At 39.6% G+C, this 14,849-nt stretch overlaps 1 protein-coding gene and 1 long non-coding RNA gene across 2 annotated transcripts in view; one reads left to right on the plus strand and one right to left on the minus strand.

Annotated features, from left to right (window-relative positions):
• Window positions 1-14,849, plus strand: part of LOC132993047 (uncharacterized) — a 329,764-nt gene that overhangs the window by 93,593 nt on the left and 221,322 nt on the right. The gene's annotated exons all lie outside the window — the stretch shown is intronic.
• LOC132993397 (leucine-rich repeat and fibronectin type-III domain-containing protein 2) overlaps window positions 1-14,849 on the minus strand; it is a 154,571-nt gene that overhangs the window by 67,179 nt on the left and 72,543 nt on the right. The gene's annotated exons all lie outside the window — the stretch shown is intronic.

Consider the following 14,849-nt stretch of genomic DNA (forward strand, 5'->3'; position numbering starts at 1 on the left):
CAAATAATGAATTGAAGTTATTTGTTCTTTTAGATCGGTCTTGATTTAAAATCCAGAGACTGCCATAGTCTCACACCAAGACAAGACCGAGTAAAAAAGGATTTCGATTCAGAGACGAGACCGAGATCTTCAAAAAGTGGTCTTGAGACTAAGACCAATTTCGAGTACTGTCACACTTGCTGCAGCTAATGGGGATCCTAATGACCTAAACTAAGCTTCAGAGTTCTAAGAAGACAAAAACCTAATAATGCAATTTTTATGGTAACTGATTTTGAATGTCAGATAAAAAAAAAACTACCTTTTTTGAACAGGCAGATGGAGATAATACCGGAATAACATGCTCATTGATAATCACAGTGAAATGTAATAAAACAAAAACTAACTAACGGCCATATAGACTCAGCAGAGAACAGAACAATTGGAGTTTGCCTTGACATCAGACTGCAGAATTAAAGGACGGGTGAATAACTTTGAGGGAAAATGAGGACAGCAGGGTCAGAAAACAGATTCAATTCTGTGATGTTTTCCTCTGACAATCTGCTGCAATGCTAGTCGGTCGTACTGATTGAGGAAAAAAGCTGGGGTCTAACACAGCATTAATACATCTCCTCATTAAAATTCTGTGACCATGCCACAGCCCATGTCCTAACCAGAAACCCACTGCTCCTTCTCATTTTAAACGGAGAAGATAAAAGCAGGGAGTGAGTTAGAGAGAAAGGTAGACACAAGGTTCCATGATATTTATTTTGCTTAAAAACGTTGTGTTCTGGCTCCAGGCTGAGTCAGCCAGGGTGAGTAAACAAAAGCAATTTTGAAGTCTCAGCGCAATTAGTGCTCTCTTTATAGAGCAATACGTGCCTCTGCTGAAACAAGGCTCTTCTTAAGGTCTGCATCTGCCAGACATCCCTATTTGCCAAATCAGACGGTCGGGTCAGAACACTAACTGACACAAAATCCAACTGGCTGAAAGAGAAGACGCCACAGTGCTATTGCAATGGACAAAGACACTAAATGAAATAGTGTCAATGTGATAGTGGATGATAAGCATGTGTGTCACATCAGTCTAGCCTAATGATAGAGCAGATGGCTTGATTCCACCAAAATGACCATCCTTTGCACTTTCCATTCTCCATTTCACACCAGCCCTGTCGTCACACAGTTTAGCAGAGATCTATTCGCCCAGTTGACAAAACAACAGATGTTTGTATTGGCTTGTGTTTTTAGGTATCCATTTTATGAAAATAAATTTGCAGTTTTACATTTTCAGATCCATTTGGTATAGTCCTCAAGTTTCCTAATAAACCATTCCCAAAGATAATACAGCTGATCCCATGGACATCTGTTGTTCGTTGAGTTTGACTTGGATGTTTTTAAGAGATGTAAGTCATATATTAGTGATATATATTGTAACTGATCAGATTTCATGTTTTGTTAGTTAAGATAACGACTGTTATGGCTGTTACTGAGTTCTCCTTAATGTCAGTGAATGTGTTAGATTGACAGCAGTGTTCTGAGAGGTCGTAAGCCTGTCAGTTATTTCTGTGCCTATGACAGTGTCTATGCAGGTTGTCAAGTGGGTGATTGGTCGAGAGCTTGAGGAAAGGTTGGACTGTGCTGTGTGTGTGTGTGTGTGTGTGTGTGTGTGTGTGTGTGTGTGTGCGAGAGGTTAGCCGACGTCTGTTGTGACTAGGAGAGAGGCTGTAGGTTTGTTATTTTTGGCGTTGGCTATGGCCTACAGTAGCTTGTTTTAAGTTTGGAAATAAACCCCCCATGCAAGCTGAATAACGTCTCCTAACTTTATTGAGCAGAACGTTACAATATTTAACATTTCTGCTCTTTCACAATGACACAAAATCAATTTCTGCTTTTCAAATTTGCTTTCTACCGGCTAACTTTCTTAGGGCTTTTAGCTGCCTTTGCTAACTAGCTAACTACCTTAAGTGGTCAATGAGTGTTACATTACTCATTACAAGAGCATCATTAACTAACATGGTTATGTTACAACAAAAATTCTACTGCCAACTAATGTATTTATTTAAGTTTCTCGCCAAAACCTACATTTTATTTTTCTTGATTTTACAATTGTTTTTACTGACCCGACCTTGAACACATCATAATGCTACCTCATTTTGGTAACTGACTAGCTTTTTTTCCTGCTGATTAAGACATGGAATTAAACATTGGATAACTCTTTCTAACTGATGTTGCTTGCTACAGAGTATGCTACATATCGACCGGTGTAATGTGTAACCACATTTAGCACAGGCATGGATGTGGATTTTGACCAGTGAGAAGAACCAAAGGCTTGCACTGTGAGCATCTGCTAATGCTTGTCAAATTTACCAAACCAAATTACGTCGTTTACCTGCAGACATTTTGAAAGATTCGGCTCCACATTGACTGTTTTCTGAGGTTTTTCCTACCTTTAGACTAGTGATTCAATTTGAATTTGATTTCCTGTTTAACTGACAATGTAATCGATTTAATTTGCATAACACATGTCATACAAATGTAAACTCAATGTATTTTACAGAAGACAAAAATAAACAAAGACAATGCAAACTCGATTTGGAAATGCAAATGGATTCAAAAGCACATATGACATCCAAAACACATTTTTAAAAGGACCCTGCACCATCCCATACAACAGATACATCTGTCCCTATCAGAGCCCAATCACAGGACCATACACCAACCATACATACACACACACACACACACACACACACACACACACACACACACACACACACACACACAAGGAAATTAGTCCTCTTGGAACATAACAAGCTCAAACATGATTGATTTACAGATTTTGCAAAACACACCAGAATTGTGATCCTCCTCCCAGACAGGAAAAAATTATCCTCCATGATAATAAAATGTCATAACTAGGACTGAATGGTACACTTCATATAGGGTTATGCAGTAATCTCTAAGTTTGAATATGCTAAATATAATACAGGAAAGGGCCTCCTAGACAAACAATTTCAGTTGTTATGTCATGTGATTTCCGCCTCTGTCACAGTGTCAAGCTGGCAGAATATCCTCCCAAAATCCCCTTGACAAGCTCTTTCTGCAATGTGCGCTGCAATGTGCGCTGTAACTAAGCCTCTTGAGATTTCCTGACTTCTCTGGCTGTGGCGGTTTCCTGTTGCCAAATACACCTCTGCCTTGATTCTAGCAACACAATATGCTTAATGAGATTCCAGAGCCTGAAAGCGTGCATCTCCACATTTTCCACATGTACACCACCACCAGCAGCAGCAGCCTGCGTGCCCACATCACTGACTTGTGGTGAGCTTAACATTGTTTGAGTGCAAACAGGCATGAAGCTGTAAAAGTTCAACCAGAATCCAGACAGTTACAATTTCACGCTGCGTAATTGAGACACTGCTGCTGCGTGTCGCGGAGGTCATCAACAGCTGTCACTCGAGATTACGGTTGATGTAACGTAGTGAAACATGGCACACTGGAAAATGGTTTCTTCAGCTAGACACAGCGTTCCCACTTTCCCTTTTATCATCATGCAGGGAAGCTTGGGCTGTTTATAATGTAGATTTACAACCTGAAGTTAAACACTGAGACAAGAGGCCTTGGAGGTGATGAATATATAAATCAAAGATTGTCTGCGGTAACATTATGATGCATAAATTCAAGCTATAAGCTATTTCAATCTGTTTTTATTTCACACCCAAGACCCTTATACCTCTGCGGCTCTGCTGTCAGCTACTCGACGTACATGTCAAATGCTTAAAATGAGGCAGCTACAGAGGGCCAGAAGAAAATTAGCTATGTGGTCTCTGAACAATTTATTTGTGAGACCTCGCATCAAAGAAATCAATCAAGGATGCATCCTGTCATTTTAAGAGGTCAATCAAAGCGAGTATAGTGGGGGCCAAGAATCCTTTTAATGCAGTGATTACGCATTGTGCGCCCAGTGTTTACTGTCAGTTAATTATAAAGCACGATCACTCAGTCAAAAGCCTTTCTGTCAAGGCCTGAATAGCATTAAGGATTCATTCACAAGAACGCAGCAGTATGGAAACATAGAGAGTCGATAACACCCTGTGAATAACACTTACACATGCCAATAGATGCATACTGTTATTCAAACACAAATGTGTACCCGCACACAATTCACCAGTACATTAATTATGTTGCTATAAAAGACAAGACAGAATATCAGCTACATAAATTACACTTGCAAACACACAGAGACACACACACACACACACACTGGTTCTTCAGATGGTAAATTAAAGTCTTGCGTGTCATCTGATCTGAGCGCGAGAACTCACATCTGATCCCAAACCAAAGCCACAAGCGGACTTCTACAAGCAGAGAGCAGACTGCTGGGTTCCTCAGGAATGAGATTAGAGTTGATCTTCTTGCATAGTGGTTACTGAGTGCAGCATGCATTTCAAATAAGCGAGGGGGGTAGTGGTTGATCAGTGGCATCCCAAGTGCAAATTTGCTTTCAGGGGAGATGAAGTGACTTTTTGGGGGAATGAATCATCTTTGTTGGATGTGTTTTTGAGCCTAGTTTTATACGATATGAGTATAACTAATATGCTTTGCATTTACACAGAAACACACAAAAAATGTCCTTCACATTATAGGCTTTGTCATACAGTATGTAAAGTTCGATGTCGTCATATGATCTCTAAAAATATGTATGCATATGAATGCCGAATTTGTAGATGAGGGATATGAATTTTGGTTTTCAGAGCAGTTCCTGTATGCAGTGTGAGTGTTTTTGATCAATCACACTTCTGTTTGCTTTGGTTGTGGAGTGCAAGAAACCCAAAATGCAATCCAGCAACATATCTGCATTTGCCTTAATAATTAAGCATCCTATAAATGTTTAAAAAACAGTGATCTGCATAAACGGACACATAGACAATCTGTTGAACGCAAGGGGATGCGCCAGCCAGCCTTTCCCAGCCATGTAAACATGATGTGAATACAGCCCAGACAACAACACAGCCAGTGGGGACTCGCCGACACACTACTTGTAGACAGTCATGACTCAGAGACATTCACAGAGGATTTACTGGATTTCTGCTCGATTTATGTCGCACATTCTGCCTTTGATGGGTATCCTATACTTCCTCTCATGTAACTTGTCTTTCACGTCATTCTTCCAGCCCTAATTTGAAATGGAGATTTCCTGTGTCTCCAAGCCCCCCCCCCCCCCAAAAAAAAGAGAGAAGAAAAACCCACATGATGAAACGTTTCTCAGACTCCAGAGCCACAGAGGACATTATACAACTCTTTCCCCAGACTGAGTATTACTAACCATGACTACCAAATTGACTTTGACATATAAAATCATTGGAGTGCATGTCTAACTCAACAAAGAGAAAGTTCACAGAATGAGTAATGAGGCCTTCTTAGTCAGAGGTGCACTTGCAGAAGCTCACATTTAAGAAGAGAGGAAATCCATAAGTCCTGAGAGTTTCCGTTGACTTTGCTTTATCTTTCACAACTCTCTGATCCGCACAGATACATATTATTCCTTACCATTATTTCCACCTGGATGTAGATCATCAAAGAGCCGGTGTGCTGCCCTTCCAAATCACATCCAATCTCACTTGGCAAACAGGCCTGTCATAATAACATGACAGGATGTTGCGTATACCATGACATTATCTATCTGGAGGGATTTGCACATGATGGCTGAGCTGCAAATGAGGTGTCTCAAAGAGTGCGGGTCAGGAGGGATGCTGCGCACGTACGTCTGCCCTTCTGTTGGCAATGTTTTGATCCGAGCACTGGGCGGGTGGATTGGGGCTGTCCCTTTGAATGCTAATGAATGAATTCTTCAAAGAAACAGCGGTCCCTCAAGTCACCTCACACTGTTGAGCCTTGATGTAAAAGATGACTTTAAACAAACAGAACGGTGTGTTCATACATCAAAGTACTGGCCTTATGCAAGAACGTTTTGCACAATAGTCATTCTCCTGGCTCAGCAGGGGACTGAGGGAGCACATCATCCACTTACAACACCAGTTTGTACTGAACATATACCTTGACTATGTGGTGCAAACAGGAGATACAGGGAATTTAGCCACACTTGGCCGGTTAGTTACGCAGTCTTGTGAATTTTTCTTTTAATCTACAAAAAAGGAAAAAGATCTACTTTTTTTGAACGACTTCATACCACCAGTGTATAGCACATGCATTTTGTTATGTGACTTTGGTCATTTGCGTCCCCAAGAAGATTATCACCACCTATTGCTTCTTTACACTTTCCAGGCCAGAAGAACTAAACTGCAAAAACTATTTTTGAGACCAAGACTGATCTCAAGTACTACAACACTAAAACCTATGTATAGGTTTCAGATAAGTCTGAAACATGTAATAAAAATGTATTATTTTGTGATGCAATATACACTTGGTAGCTTTGAGTTTGTTTGGAGTATGGTGTTTTTTATGCTGTACCAATAAATCTGAGTATAACTGAATTCATCCTACTCAGTAAGTAAGTGAAGCTTTATTCACGTTGCACTCCTTAAAACGCAGTTGGATTATAATAGTTTGCACAGGAATATAAATATCTTTTCATAGCAAACTTTAACAAAGTTACAGGAGACTTTGTGACAAAGCTCAGACTGTACTTTTCTACCATTTCCAAATGTTAATCTTAAACTCACACACAAGTGCTTGAGCTCACAAATGATCTCAGCCATTGAAACGACTGTTCCAACACAACAATCATTTTTTTTAAGTATCATACGTAACTTCTCTTGCACAGTCAACATTTCACTTCCATAACTGCTCTATCTCAGGATTGAAATAAGACTTCTACAGTATGCTCCTCTGGCTCTTTGAACCTCTCTTGTTTTGAACTTCCTTTATTTTTGCAACACTGTACGCTTTAAATAAGGTGAACCTGACCTGCTGCTGGCTCTGTTTTAGCTCTGCAGTGTGTTGACACAGCGAGTAGATTGCTCCAGTGGGCCTTGGCTTCATAATTCATCTTTGTTTGAGAAAATCTACTTAAAAAATAATGATACCCTTGATAAAAAACTACCTGCCATTTGTCATTATCCTTTCGCTTAACATTTTGCAGCCAGTCCCAATGAATGGGGAGTAATTAAGTAATAATAGAGTTCATAAGTATTACTGATGCAACAGACAATATAACAGTGGATTTAAAAAAAACAAAAAAAAACAGAGCTATGACTTATTGCCATTTTTAAACATACTGTGGATTACCTCTTTGCTATTTTAATGATGTATTCATGCCTTGAGTGTTTGACACCAAGACGTGAGTAAACTGTGCAATGCCCCCTTGGCCTGTAAATATAAAAGGACAAAGCCTGAGTGATGTCATCCATCTGTAACTGCAGGCGCCGTGGAGTCCATCAATTGCGTTGCCATGCTGGAAATACTGTCTCAACCTAACGTTCAGTCAACCTAACAATAGGCTGAGAGCTAGAGCTGAGGCGGGTTTTAAGTCTCCTGACAAACCATTACACAGCGCCCTCCTGTCAATCAGGTCAGCTACAGGCCTTATTGTGAATGATGCTCATCCTTCATTCATTCATTTAGCTAGCTGCTTCTTTCCTGCGCTCTTTTTGCCCTCCAGGCCTCAGCACTGGTCACTTGACAAAAAGCTATACATTACAGGAAAGTTGTCAGACTTCCATCAACATCTTGAGAGTTTTGCACAAAGCAGAAACGCTACAGAATATCACATTAAAGCTAACTGCAATAGCTCAAACCCAACGTACATGAAGCTCAAATGAAATGTAAAAAGGATTTATGCATCCATATCTGAATAGATCATGTATGATGAACAGATACATGACCAGACGTTTAGGTAAATGCAATCATAATGGAAACATAACCCCTGCTAAGCAGTCTTGTTTCTAGCTAATGGAGCATCAATTATTGCCCTGGAGCCTTTTAACACGAGAGATATTCATATCTTTTGGGGAGGCCAAACGCCTGTTTTACAACATATTTGAATGTCCTTAAAGTGGATTCATTAATCATTGACTTTGATATGAATATGTATGGTCACAGGAGAGACACAAATAACAAAACAAAGATGTTTCGGATCATATCCATAATATCCATAATAATAGACAAAATACAAAACAAAAGAGAAAGGAGGTTACAGAACACCCCACCCTCTATTCTCTGGATGCCATTTGCGCTCATAACCTTTCACTTTTATGTGTTATGTCCTTGCTTTCAAGCCTATTTCTGTGGGTAAATAATTTGCCTCGAAGGCAAAGGCTGTAAATGTATAATATCTCTCATTTGTTGGAGTCAGTCAGCCAGTGTGAAAACTAAAAAGCCTTATTTTCTCAGCTTCACTTCTTTTGTACTTTTAACCTTCGAAGGGCAGAATTTCTGCAAATGCACGACAGAAAAGTAAGTTTGCACATCTTAAAGAACGAGATTGAAACAATGTATGGAGCAGCAAGACAGTGAGAGACCTTTGGTGTGTCACAGCACTCTCTTTAACACCCCGACAGGGGGGGAAGCATCGGAGATAAGAGTTAGTGTATTTATAGTCTCATTTGCATGCAAGATATATGAACGAGGCTGCATACAGTAATTGACTATGTGAGTTGAGCCCTCCAGTACCGTGCACAAGATGGAATATTTTAACTCATGTCAGATACACAAGGGGAGGGGTTGCATTATGTATGCAAGGGTAATAACACATTTAAAATTCCAAAACTCTTTGTTGTTGTAAAATGTGTTTTGGGAGAATATTGGAGCGAGGCTTACATAAAGAGTTTCATCCCTGAAGCTCGTGTTTGTCTCCTGTCAGGTTGTAATGTACTTACTTATGCATGCAGGATGGAAATGGTAAGCTAGCTGGATTACATACACAACAGAGTTCGAAAAACAAGCTTAATATGACATCATTTTATCTTGCATCGCACAGCCATGCAAAGCTGCTGTGCATTATCTTCCTTGTTGACACAAAGCAGTGTTCATCTGCATGCGAGAGATCAGCTATCGGTGGATTAGTTTTACATGGTTTCTCCTCGCTAGATCGAAATTCGTGCAACATTTCTGCCACTTTCTGGTGCCAACAAAGACTTCTGTTCAAGTTTCTAGCACATATGCCTCGGTGAAAGAGAAATGCAAGGACGTGGGAGTATGTTTGAGAGGTGACACTGCCCCTCTCTCCCAAAGGGTCGGTCCTTGGTGCAGAGGATGGCATTTTAGATACATGCTAAATCTTCCTATTTATGGCATGCACTCTATCTTAATACACTATTCCTTTGCATGATTGAATGCAAATCCAGTATCAACCACATATCTTTAAAGGTGTTCACTTAAAGTTTAAAGTTATAACCACAGATTGTGAAAATATCTGTCATCATAACATCTGTCTGGACTATCTGAACACACTAAAAGCCAATCATCCGTCATCAAGACAGATTTCTAATTAACATGAAGGCATTTTTATTAACATCTAAAGCTTATTAACTCGAAGGTCATTTGTTCTCTGTTAATAAAAAAAAAATCTGGGTGTAATTACAGATATGTCACGTCACATTTATGAATCTAGTGTAAGTTAAATAAGAGATGGATTCACTGTGAGGGAGTTGTAAGTAAAGCTGCTGACGCCTGTGGATTCATCTCTGCGACAAAGTGCCTCAGTGTGACAGGAAGTCACCAGACTCTGCTTCCTGTCACGGCTAATCATGGATGATGAGGGAAGTTGTCAGTTTTTTTTGATGCTGACGTGTGAAAACTCTCAAAGCATTTCAACACTGTTTAGGAAAAAGTCTTTCTGTTCCCAACCTTTTATTCTTTTTTCCGTTTATATTGCTTTATGTCAAAGTTGTCACCTTGCTGCAGTGATGATAAATATACTCAGGGTATCATCAATTCATCTTGACATCATTATCAGGCGTGGCCAATCAAAAGACTTCAAAACCAACCTCCAAAAAGGGGCCAATTGTCTGATTGTAGTATTAAAGGTCACATATTCACTTCCTATTCATCCAGTTCAACCAGCAAAAAATACCCTCTGATCCTGTATTTGATCATGTCTATAAACCCCTCTATTTCAGCCCTGCTCAGAACAGGCTGTTTCTGTGTCTGTACCGTTAAATATGTAAATGAACTGTGTCTGACCACGCCCCCTCTCTGGAAGGGCTTGGGTGGCTCGGGCTTTCTTGCACCATGTCCTATTGTTTACGGTGAGAAGGCAGACTCAGAGGGCAGAACAAACACCTAGCTGTGGGAGTGTCACCCACCTGGGGGAGGGGTTACTGCCCTTTGTGATGTCATGAAGGGAAAATCTCCAAACAGCCTGTTTGAGCACACATTTTCTGAAAAGTGGAGCAGGCAGAAGATGGAGAGGATGGACTTTTCTCATCATTGGGGGGTTTGTAGACAGACTAAAGACACATATTAGTGTTCGAAAAACATGGTGAAGTGTATTTTGCATAATATATTCCCAAGCATTGTCTATCAACAGAAACCATTTTTTCCCACTGATTTAAAACAAATAGATTATCTACTGGTCCTCAAACAGACAATGGACATAAGAACAGGGCATCTATTTTTGCTTTCCTCTCTCTGCACTGAGACTCGAAAGACCAAGCCGACTGCATACAGTACAGCAGGGACACAACTGAGGAGGAAACAATTAAAGGTTCCAGGCTGTTAGCAGTGATGGCTGTACTAACTGGAGTACCTGGTAGTTATGTTGTCTTTACTGAGCTCTGTGTTTGACACACAAAGGTTGCTTTTTTTTGCTGTATACCTCACACTGTTCCTAGCTCTGGACTTGAACTGATTGTACTTTATCAGACCACCAAGCTCACAATACATTCACAACAATAATAATAATAATATAATAATAAAGTTTATTTATAAAGCACTTATCAAAACCAACGTCACAAAGTGCTTTACAGAAAAAAGAAAAATCCCAACAGTCAAATACACAACAATAAAATCCTATTAAAAAAGCATGAAAATAAAACAGCAGTGCAGCAATCATCCAATTGCTGTCCGGAGTATTCCCTATGAGTAGTTAACAGGAAGCCGTGTCCATATATGCAACTATTGACCTGGAACTCAGTTGGGATTTCCATTGAATTTCCATTCCAAGAGCGGCTAAATGTCTTTTGCAGTGTACAGTTTTTATGAGGCAAACTGTATTATAATAAGCCCTACATAAGAAAACAAAGGCATTTTTTATATTCACTTACATTACTTAGCAATAGGCTTCTGTTTATAAAGCACATATCTCTTAGCAACAGAAGCAACCATAGTATTGACTTGTCCTTGTTCTTTTGCAGTCTACTCTTAATTTATATAAATAAAGGCTTTTAAATATGTTCTTTAGTTCTCTGATTTTTCTTTGTTTCTTGGGCGGAGTCAGCTAAAAATAGCACAAGGACCCCTGATCTGCGGCTTCTGAGGCACGTTGAGAAATATACTGTAGATATAGACGAATACAATTATTTTGTGTCTTTTTTCTTAGTATCACAAGAGTTTGCATGTTTGCTGCTGGTACAAAGCATTTGGCTGTATCTGCTGTGTGGGATGTGGAATTTATAAAAAGGCATCTTTTAATATGCTAGCTGTCTTGAAAGGATGCTAGATTATCTCATGACCCTTGGTGAGGGCCTTGAACCACAGGTTGAGCACCATGATTCTAGAAATAGTTAGGACTACTTATGTGTTATAACTGACAAGTCAAAAATGGGGATGATTTAACTTTCAAAAACTATATAAATCAATGAATAAATGCAAAAAACAGTATAAAAAGAAATCAATTGTCTGAAAATAGTTGCACACCAAAGTTAGACAGCTGATATTATTCTTTTTTTATTGATTAAATTGCTAATCGTCCTGTGCTACAGAGAGTTCACTGGCGTCAATCCTCCATCAGCGTTCATAATACACAGGGGAATGACGTGCTGAGGTGCTGCTCTGTCTGTGTCACATCTGATTGACTTCTGGAAAACACATCAAATATTCAATTAATCATTCACGCTGCTGTCAGTCAGTGAAATATGACTGAATTGCTTTCCCTTTCTTTGATGAAACACTCATGTTTGTTGATAGCATGCTGCATTCCTGTTTACAGACGGCTGCAAAACCAGCTGCTGCTGCTGGCAATAACAAGGACGCTGAGGCACGAAAATATCAGAAACACCCAGGAGAGACGTGCATGAGGAAACAAGAGTGTGTTCTATATATGATGCTCGCTCCATACATACGATCCTCTGATGTAGCCAATAAAGAGTTGCTGCACATTTGCATGATATGGGCTTCTTCTTCTTGTTGTCTGGCAGTATTCCATATTCCATCGGTTAATTAGATGGAGAGAAAAAAAAGAGAGCACAGTGGTCTATCAATAGTTGCTTTGATCAATAAATCATGAAACACTTTGTCAGCAGTCGCTCAGGCACGTTCTAAATAAAGATCAGCGTTGTTGTTTTTTTCTTCCTCTGTTTGACTTGTGGAAGTAGGAGAACATACTTCCAGTTGATTTCTCTCCACATCAATGAATATGAATTCAGTGCAGAACTCTTTTATTTTCAATTAGGTTTGATGAATGGTTTTGCTTTTTATGTCGTCTATCCCTTTGACTTCATTAACCAGATCATTTCGCAACTCATGTGACCTCTAAAAGACGGTTTTATCTACCGCAGTTGTTTTTCCCATTTATTATCAATCAATCAGTCAGTCTTTATTTGTCTATCCCCAATTCAAAACAAATGTTATCTAACAGTGGGCAGTCTCCACCAACGATGCAGAAATCTAAACCAAGCGGCAACCTCCGGCACTTCTGCAATTAAGCCAATGCAGAAGTGCAAAATCCTGCAGTTCCTCGAGTGTCCACTATAGGCTGGCTGCAGGAACACCAGAAGTCACATATACACCACATTCAAAAAAGCATTGTTTTTACAGCATAAATAAACATGTTTACAGCCTGGTAAAAAAAAACTAAAAAAGGTCTGAATAGTTATTGTCATCACTGGCACACACTGTACAGAGCGATTTTTTAAAAGCGGCTCGCTTAGATTTTATGAACAATACATGTTATCCATAGTAAGGCGCGTACTGTAGTTGACATGATTGACAAGTGGGCGCGATGTAACTGCTTGACATAAGGCTTAAAATCCGCCTCACAGTCTGTCGTTAGGTTGTCTGAAAGTCAGACTGAGACAGGATTTCCAGCATGGTGGCTGCTGCCGATGAGTCTCAGGAGTTCCCTGCCGTAACAGATGGGTGATGTCACTCAGGCTTCGTCCATTAAAGGGTTGGTAATTTTTGAAAACTAGCATGATTTTGAAAGTAGCTCTTCCCTCAGTGCTCCGTCTGCACCCACCCATTCCCCTCTTTGTGCTCCCTCAAAAGCCACGCCCCTCACTTACTTACTGTTGCTCCAGAAGTGGACCTCAGCTCATCTCTTGCATTGTGTAGAAACTACGTAATCTAATGTCTCATTCAGCATTAAGTAAACTCTCAGTATAAACTCTGTCATCTATGAAGCGCTTTGAGTGTGGGCTAATGCACGCAAGGGGTAGAGAACGAGCAGGGAGGCATGATTGGTTCATCAGATTGGTACCTCGTGGCAGACATTGGTGGAAATTTTACAGGCTTACAAACTGCTACAGATGACAGATTTTCTTTTCTTTTTCAGAGCACATTAATTATTAATTTCTGTCAGGACCTAAAGACAATTTCTAACTAAATCTTAAAAAGCGTATCTGAAAAAAATGACCATCCCTGCCTTTGATATTTACAGTCTGTGAACAAAACACAATGCAACAGCATCAGTGTGTCACAAACAGCTGTATGAAGTTTCACGCAGTCCTCCCGAATGGGTAATATATACTGCACTCATTATTCTCACACGAGTGTCCTCTGAATCCTAGCATCACATTTCACATCCTCTCTCCTCCTCCTCCTCCGACAGTCACAGTTTTTTAATGTGATGGAGAACCTGTCATCTTAATTGTTACCTGTTGTGTCGAGAAGTGTTTATAAAATAATCACCTTTTTGCTGTAAAGAATGAAAGCAAAATTAAATTAAAGCGGCAGAAGATGCTGTATACTGTGTCAGTCGGTAATTCATTTGACAGTAACACAATCTTTACATAAAGTGCAATTAGCCCATCTGGGAGTCTGCGGGAGAAATGGAAGAGAAAACAAAATAAGTGATGTGAGTCTCATTACAGTTGTTAGCATAATGCAAAACTCCCTTGAAGATGTTTTGCAGGAAATTTCCCCCAGACAGCATGCAGTGTCAGTGAACGCCCACACTTAAGATTTATTGTGCTTCTGTGTGCAACATCTGCAAAGAGCTCGATTCACATAAAGAAAGACCTCATGCAGGGATATAGAGTTAGATATGAGACAGCCGACCGAGGCAAATAAAATGTGCCTTTTCACTGAGGGTTTAATTGATATCACGTCTCACATGATAGTATATTATTTACCTAAGTACAACATGTGAAGAACTGTTTTTCCTGCAGATGTTTCACATGTATCTAACTAATGAAATCTTGTCAATTATGATATGGAGACCCCAGGAAGAATAGCTTCTGTTTCACACAGAAGCTTATTTCGATTCTAATAAACAAGCAATTAAAAACATGCTCATTTAAACATGCCCTGTGGAGTTTCCAAAGGCTTATGTTTGATACAACACATGGAAATTCATTTTGTGCAACCTGAAGATCTACTGAAACAGGATTCCCCTCTTAAAATACATAAATAAATAAATGCAATGCTTTGTAAGCTTTACATGGAGGTGAAGCTCCATTCTCAAATGCTACATGTAACTTCACAACTACAGTTAGAATCCACATCTATAATGTCTTCACCATGATGATGATTTG

This window comes from Labrus mixtus, chromosome 18 (genome assembly GCF_963584025.1).
Source record: "Labrus mixtus chromosome 18, fLabMix1.1, whole genome shotgun sequence".
NCBI lineage: Eukaryota > Metazoa > Chordata > Actinopteri > Labriformes > Labridae > Labrus > Labrus mixtus.